The 7,334-nt window shown below is 39.9% G+C and overlaps 1 long non-coding RNA gene across 1 annotated transcript; it reads left to right on the forward strand.

Annotated features, from left to right (window-relative positions):
- Positions 1-405: 405 nt before the first annotated feature.
- On the forward strand, positions 406-4,141 carry LOC118728820. The gene is made up of 3 exons (XR_004991013.2): positions 406-484; positions 1,118-1,121; positions 4,130-4,141. It is a non-coding gene; the product is annotated as an uncharacterized LOC118728820 (long non-coding RNA).
- The last annotated feature ends 3,193 nt before the right edge of the window (positions 4,142-7,334 follow it).

Here is a 7,334-nt window from a genome sequence, read left to right on the forward strand (position 1 = left end):
TCAGCCCCCTGCCATTGCTGCCATGAGAAGAAGCCTGGGTTAACCTGCTGGATGAGAGTCTTCCTTAGAGATTCTAGTTACCCTACTTGTCCCATTTAAGGTCATCAGAGGCCAGCCATGGCCCGACCAACCCTCTTAACCAAAGAGGCATGCTTGATCTTACATGAGACTAGAAAACTTTCCAGGTGACTCATCCTATCTAATAAAAAGGTAATATGCAAATAATCCGTCACTGCATCACAAAGATGGCAGTGCCCATAGCCATAAGATGTCAGCACACAGTCCCCTCAGCCCACCAGAGCCTTCCAGTCCTTTGAGCCATGCCGTTTGCCTGCCACTGGAGTCCCCGGTCCTTTCAGCTCGCCAAAGCGAAGGCAGCTGGAGTCCCTAGTCCTTTTGGTTTCTGCAGCACCTGGACCGGAAGTTGAAGCCGAGAGTGCGGGGAGCACCAAGAATGCTGGGAATCATGGTTCTGGTGGCAGACGTGTTGAGCAATCTCCTAGACACTCCAGCGAAGTAAGGCTGGAGCAAGTTCCTGTTGAGGTGGAGGAAGGAAGGAAAGCAAAGGTGAGAGTCATAAGTGAGAGTGTTGAGGAAAAATTAAAAGGAAAATATCCTGCAACATCTAGGAAATCTCCACCAACAAAGCAAAGAAATACAAAGAAGAGCTCTTTCATTCTGTGAGCACCAAACCAGACTGGGCTGAGATCTCACACAATTCGCTCATATGATTGCAAAGACAGACAGAAATATCACTCTTTCATGTAGCCAGGCAGATACAATGCACGGCATGCACGTTTTCCTGGAAGAGGACTTAACAGCATGGTTTGCTATACACCCTTTGGTAAGTCACCTTTTTGGTGGCCATCTGTGTTAGTTAATTGCCATAATCAAGAGTAAAAATTAAAACTTTTCTATCTCTATGACAAGCATTTCCATCCCCATCCAACTATACAGAAGATTCATAAGTGACACATTAAAGAGGCATAGATTAAGAGTTTGTATCACTCCTTAGATGTACTACCATAATGATAGTATAATCCTATATAATAAAGTAGTGATATGCAAATCGATCCTCACATCCTAACAAGATGGCTGCCTATGACCAGGCTGGCAGGGATGTTAGCGAGGGATGACTAAAGGACTGAACATCAGGCTGCTTGGAGCAACCAGGCTGGCAGGTGGGGTAGTGAGGTATGACCAAATGACTGAACAGCAGGCTGTGTGGGACTACCAGGCTGGCGGGGGCAGGGAGGTGACATTTAGGAGCAATCAGGCTGGCACACAGAGTCAGTGAGGGGAAATCAGGCCAGCAAGGCGGGGGGGGGGGGGGGGGGGGGGGGGGGATTAGGGGCAACCAGGCAGGTGAGCAATTAGGAGCCAATGGTCCAGGATCTTGAGAGGGATACCCAGTAGTCAGACATCCCCCAAGGGGTCCTGGATTGGAGAGGGTGCAGGCTGGGCTGAGGGGGACCCCCCCCTGCATGCACAAATTTCATGCACCAGGTTTCTAGTTTTCATATATGATTAAAAATAAAGAAAGAGAAAGAACAGTTGAATTTCAATTATTTTAATTTATTGATCTTATAAAATCTTATATATTACCTGAAAGTTCTTATTTTGATGTATTAAACAAAGTGTGAAAGCTTGTCTCTAATATTTATTTTTCAATGATTAGATTGAATGATTGCTATATAGCAGAGTAAGATGAGCACTCTGAATTATTCAGAGTATAAAATACGATCTTTATCTTCAAGAAACAATGAATGGATAATCATAAAAACAATGTCATATTTAAAGTCTCATTTATTACACTTTCATGAATATTTGTCATTTTTAATCTATAGCTTTATGTTCTTTTTTCAGTTTTATTAAAGTATCATTGATAACTAAAATTGTAATATATTTAAAGTGTACTAGTATAATGTGATTATTTTATATATGTATATATCATGAGAGGATTCCACAGTCCAGCAACTAACACCTAATCAATCATCTCACATTTTTTTTGTAAGAACACTTAAATTCTACTTTCTTAGAAAATTTCAATTATAGAATACAATGATATCAACCACAGTCACCATGCTACACAATAGATCATCAGACCTTATTCATCTTATAACTGAAAGTTTGTACCCTTTTACCAATCTCTCTCCAGTCCCCAAGTCCAGCCCCTGGCAACCATTTCACTCTGTTTCTACAAGTTCAATTTAATTTTAGAAATACTATAACTCGAAATACTATAATCAGTTAATTAAAAACCAATGAATAATAAAAATGAAATCACAGAATATCCAGGAGTTGGCATGAGACATGGCATAACATGACATTATATAACATTTAAAAACTAAATATAGTGTGGTCATTGCCAATAATTATTGACTGAGCCTCTTCTATATATAATGAACTATATTTCAAAAATATGGGACATGATTCTTCCCTTGAAAAAATTAACAATCAAAAATTTCTATTGAAAGAAAGTAGTCTGTTTAGCATTTTCTATGTGCCAGATGAATAGAGCACAAAATAACAGGTATAAAAGTCAAAAAGAAAAAGCATTTGTTCAGTATGGAGGGAAAGGGAAAAACTAAGTTTAGAAAAAGTTTAGAAAAGTAAGGTAGGATTAGGCAAGCAAAGCAATAAGGATAGGGTATTATAAGCTGAGGGTGCAATGAACCAAAGGCCTCTGGTAGGAAAAATGTTTGTGTGGTGGTGGGGAGGTGGGGTATGAAGGAGGGAGCAATATGTGAAGGTGTGTGCATGATATGAAAATCCACACATGTATATAAGTATTCATGCTACTGAAATGCATGCATATAAATATATTGATATATGCATCCGTTTATGGTAAGCCATTTGATTTATCCACCAATCTACTAGACTCAGCTCCTTGATACCTGAAACCCCATATTTGTCAGGAGCTGACATGATACATATTAGGCACTCAATAAATATTCATTGAATGAAAGAAAGAATGAGGGAATGGGCACTGCAGATTAGCCATGAAAAACCTAAGGCCCGAAGTGTGGCTTTGTCAAATTAAGGAATTAGCAAAATGCATTCTGACAGTGTTTTCTCTATTTCCTTTTTACTCACATTCATGCATGGACCACCAGCAACAGCAGCAGAACCTGGGAGCTGAGAGGTTCAGAATGGCAGGCCCCTCCCACACCTGATTCAGAGCCCACACTCTAACCAGAGCCCTGGGACCCACTTGCACATTAACTCCGGAGAAGCATAACACCACATGGCATTACATTCTGCAGGAACACGAAGATGAATTAAAGAATTCTGAAGGTTTGTGGAGGAGAGAAATGAAGAATAAATGGGACACACGGTCCCTGACTGGTTTGGCTCAGTGGATAGAGCGTTGGCCTGCGGATTCAAGGGTCCCAGGTTAGATTCCAGTCAAGGGCATCTACCTTGGTTGTGGGCACATCCCCAGTGGGGAGTGTTCAGGAGGCAGCTGATTGATGTTTCTCTCTCATTGATGTTTCTAACTCTCTATTCCTCTTGTAAAAAATCAATAATATTTATATTTTTTAAAATGTGGACAGGTGGGAGTGTAGTGCTTAGAGGAAGGCCATGAATTCAAAGCTGAGGAATTTATCTTATAATCCAGGGTTTCCAAAGGACAGTGACTTGGCCACAAGCAATACACCAGGCCATCAATCCCCTAGCATGTGGGAAGAAATTTGAGAACTCATTAATATTTAATTTTTATCTAAAAACAAGAAAAGGATCTGACTTGGCTAATATTTAATGTTCAAAGAGACTGCTGCCCCCTCCCCTGGCCCGCTTTTCAGGTGACAGTGCAGATATGCCACAGGGAAACCAATGTTCAAGCAGCCAGCAGTACTGTGTTCATACCCTGGGTATTGAAATATAGGCAGCCTTTACTTAAGAAAATGCATGTACTGATTATGTGGTTTTAATCAATATAGCCTTTACCAGCGGTTTTAGGTGATTCCCAAGCATTAGTGCGCACAGATACGAATGCGCATGCACACACGTGTGCGCGCACACACACACACACACACACACACACATACACTAGGCGGAGCATCACAGACGCAGCCCAAGTGAACAAGAACTTGGCCCAGCTAATCCTCTTAACATCTGATAAAAGCTCTTAGCCTCGTTACAAGAGGAAAACAATGACAATCTCACCAAATCTGACAAGAAGACAGCCAACAAAGGAGAAATATGACTGCTTTTTAAAAGAGACTTATGTCATGATGTCAGCATGTCAAAAAAGGGATGTCTGGAAATATACCCATGAATTGGATTTTTGTTGATCACAATAATGTATGTCTTCTATAAAAATTTACATATCTGCATATTTAAAACTCTTGGAAATAAATTTCTACTGTTAAAAACAAAAGTTTAAGTACAACTACGTTGGTTTGAACCAGTGTAAAAATTCACCATCTTCTGTTTAGTGTGTGATAACAACTGATTGGCAATTGGAAGATGAAAATGTATGAGCTGGCTTTCAGCAAAGTCGTTGGCTTCACTGTTGGTTGGTATTGAATAACTGTGATTAGGTGTAGCCCGCTTTGAACTACAGTTCAGATGTACACAGTCTTGTAAAATATCCTTCTCAAATGAGATAGAATACCAAGTTTATTATTAAATAAGTGGAATTATTATTAAATAAACTGAATTTAGAGATTGTTGTTACTTGCAAATAAACCTAAAAATGTAAAACTGATGAAACATTCACCCGCATTGTTCTCTCCAAATATAAAAAGTTTTATGTCACTCATCAACCTTAAATTAACATGTTTAAATATTAACTTTCTCAACATAAAAATTAATTTTTACCTTTGTGTCTGTTTTACAATGTTTGGTTTCATATGTTACAACGTGTCACTGTATTTCATCAAATACAAGTTGCCCTCAATTAAAATAGGTTACATAATTATATGTTCCACTAAGAGAGATGAGAACACTGTAATTATTATTGCCATTAATTGTAAGAAACATCCAGATTTTAGAGATGGTAACGTCTGAGGTGGGAGAGAAGTAATTATGATGAAGTATGGCAGCTAATAAGAACAACAAAACAAAAACAACGGTACTCTTCACTGCTTTGTGGCTTCCACCCAAGCATCCCTATGCCTTTGGTCCATGAAGCCCTGCTCTCACCTATTTGGGATTAATTTTGTCTCTTAAACATTAGTTGTCAATGACATCTATCCTGACTTCTACCCAAGTTAGGCCCTCCTCTCGGTTACCTCCCGTGTTCTTTCCTTCTCGGGTCTCACCGCAGTTTGACATTATGCATCAGTCTGTGTGTCTGTTTAATGCCTGTGCCCCTGGCGGCCCCCAAACAGCAAGGACTGCTTCATTCTCATGTGCTCGGTGCTCGGCTCGGTGCCTGGCAGGAGGCAGTGCGGGATGCACAGTCACTGAGGAGCCAGATAGCTGACAGTTACTGAGCTTGACTCTGCCAGACATTCTTCTCAGCTTTGCATCCTCGTTTAATGCTCAAATTCTACTCGGTGGTTCCTTCTACGAGCTGTATTTTACAGGTCAGACACCAAGGAAGAGAGGTGGCATCACAACCCAAGTGTCGCTCATTTCCCAGATATTTTTTGCACACTTACTGAACATCTACTACAGCTTCAAGCACATTGGCTGCATCCATTTGTTTACAAAATAAATAAAAAAATCCCTCCCCTCGGGAACCTTGCCATCTTGTAAGGGCAGTGACTCTGGAGCCGGAGGGCTTTCCCCCCTGCCGTCCTTCTCCCTCCACCCTCTGAGTGAATGTGGTGGAGAGAGGCCAACGGCCATGTCTTTTTGAAAACCATACTCACCTGACTTCATTCAGGTTCTTCATTCATTCTACTTTCAACTTGTTTGTTCTTAAGTGTCTCCTAATTTCTCAAAGAAAAATGAAATGTAAAACTCAGTGTAATCTCCTACAGAAACAATTCCTCTTTATATCCTCAGTGCCTAGCATTTGCTAAGCACACAGTGCCACCAAAATATACATGTACTGAATGAATGAATGAGTGAGTGAGTGAGTGAGTGAGTGAGTGAGAGTGAGCAGCAATACATTGTTCTCTCCTGAGTGCATTGCTGCCTGATTGTTAGTGTGAAAAGCTCTTGTTTTTTTGGCTTGTTTTTTTTTTTTTTTTTTTTTTTTTTTTTTTTTTTTTTTTAGACAATAGACTCAACACTCAGCTCACTAAGACCATGTGTTATCAACTACATGAATATTTAGCGGGATAATCAGTGCAGTTTTCACTCCTGCAGGGAGGATAAGAGCATTATGGAAAGCCTCAGGAGAGGACAGGGGCATTAATCTGCAGCTGTATTTGACAACAGGAACTAGGTGATGGGGCATGGGAGGAAGGAGGAAACCAGAAAGGAGAGAGTGAGAGAGAGAAGAGGGCGGGGGGGATACAGAGAATAGAGGCACCTGTGGGAGTGAATAGGTGTAACACTGCATAGCGATCTTTTTGTTTTTTAAAAAATTGGTTACAGAATACATATATTCCTTACCCTTGATCTTTTCTCATTCATAGACATAATTATTTACATTTAATTTCTTGTCAGTTCAATATTCAATTTTATACCCAATGAAATATTAGCACTTGAATAAATAATATTTATTAATAAGGGTTCGAAAAGCATAAACCATTTACTTGTTATATCTTTTTTCTTTTTTTTTTCTATACCATCAAGAAAAGCATTACCTAAAAGAAGCTTCACACCTTGCCCTGGCCGGTGCGGGTTCAATGGTTGAGCATCTCCTGGCACACTAAATGGTCCAAGGCTCACTTCCCCGTCAGAGCACACCAGGTGATGCATGTTTCTATCTCATGTCAATGTTTCTCCCTCTCTCTTCCTCTCTCTCCAAAAATCAAGAAAATTTATTTTTGTTTATAAAGAAGAAGCTTCACACCTTGACTATATTCCCATCATACAAAATATACTTATCACTGTATTCTAAAAAATGCCATGGCACAGTTGTCAGATGGTTTAAAAGGTAGGGCAAGGGGGAGGGGAAGGAAAAGTGATCTTTCACACCAGGAATTTCTTCAAGCCATATCATTTCATCACTCTGTGCCCAGGGGAGATATAATGCATGCAGCATTATGTAAGTTATACCAAATAAGATCTTTCACTCTTATCTCTCCCTGGATATTTTCTCAATGGCATTAGCTGTGGAATGGGCTGATCTGCTATCAAATCCTAGAAAAATGAAAACACTTTGTGTGCTTTTACTACTGATTCTACCCCCTGATATTAAACTTTATGTGGTATACAGCATGCATATCATGACATAATATGTTGGTGACTGTTGCTGAAAAGCAAGA

This window comes from Pipistrellus kuhlii, unplaced genomic scaffold, assembly GCF_014108245.1.
Source record: "Pipistrellus kuhlii isolate mPipKuh1 unplaced genomic scaffold, mPipKuh1.p scaffold_m20_p_3, whole genome shotgun sequence".
Lineage (NCBI taxonomy): Eukaryota > Metazoa > Chordata > Mammalia > Chiroptera > Vespertilionidae > Pipistrellus > Pipistrellus kuhlii.